Below are 250 nucleotides of genomic sequence, written 5' to 3'. Positions count from 1 at the left end.
AGACTTGGGGGTAGGACTTCTTGCTTTCGTTATTTTCACTTTACAAGAGACAAACAGACTTAGATCACAAGGGCAATCATGGTGGAATCAGAATCAAACCCAGACCCGCCTAACCCTACAATTGTGCTCTTCAGTGTTTCACTATTTGGAATCCCAGGGGATCTGTTCTACAAATGAGATATGCAGGATGAGCTTCCCCAGGTGTAGGAGTGAAGGGAAGGGTAGGAGAGGGTTTGTCAGGGAGATGATG

The sequence above is a fragment of the Otolemur garnettii genome, unplaced genomic scaffold (genome assembly GCF_000181295.1).
Source record: "Otolemur garnettii isolate 467f Iridium unplaced genomic scaffold, OtoGar3 scaffold00018, whole genome shotgun sequence".
Lineage (NCBI taxonomy): Eukaryota > Metazoa > Chordata > Mammalia > Primates > Galagidae > Otolemur > Otolemur garnettii.
This window is presented reverse-complemented; position numbering follows the sequence as displayed.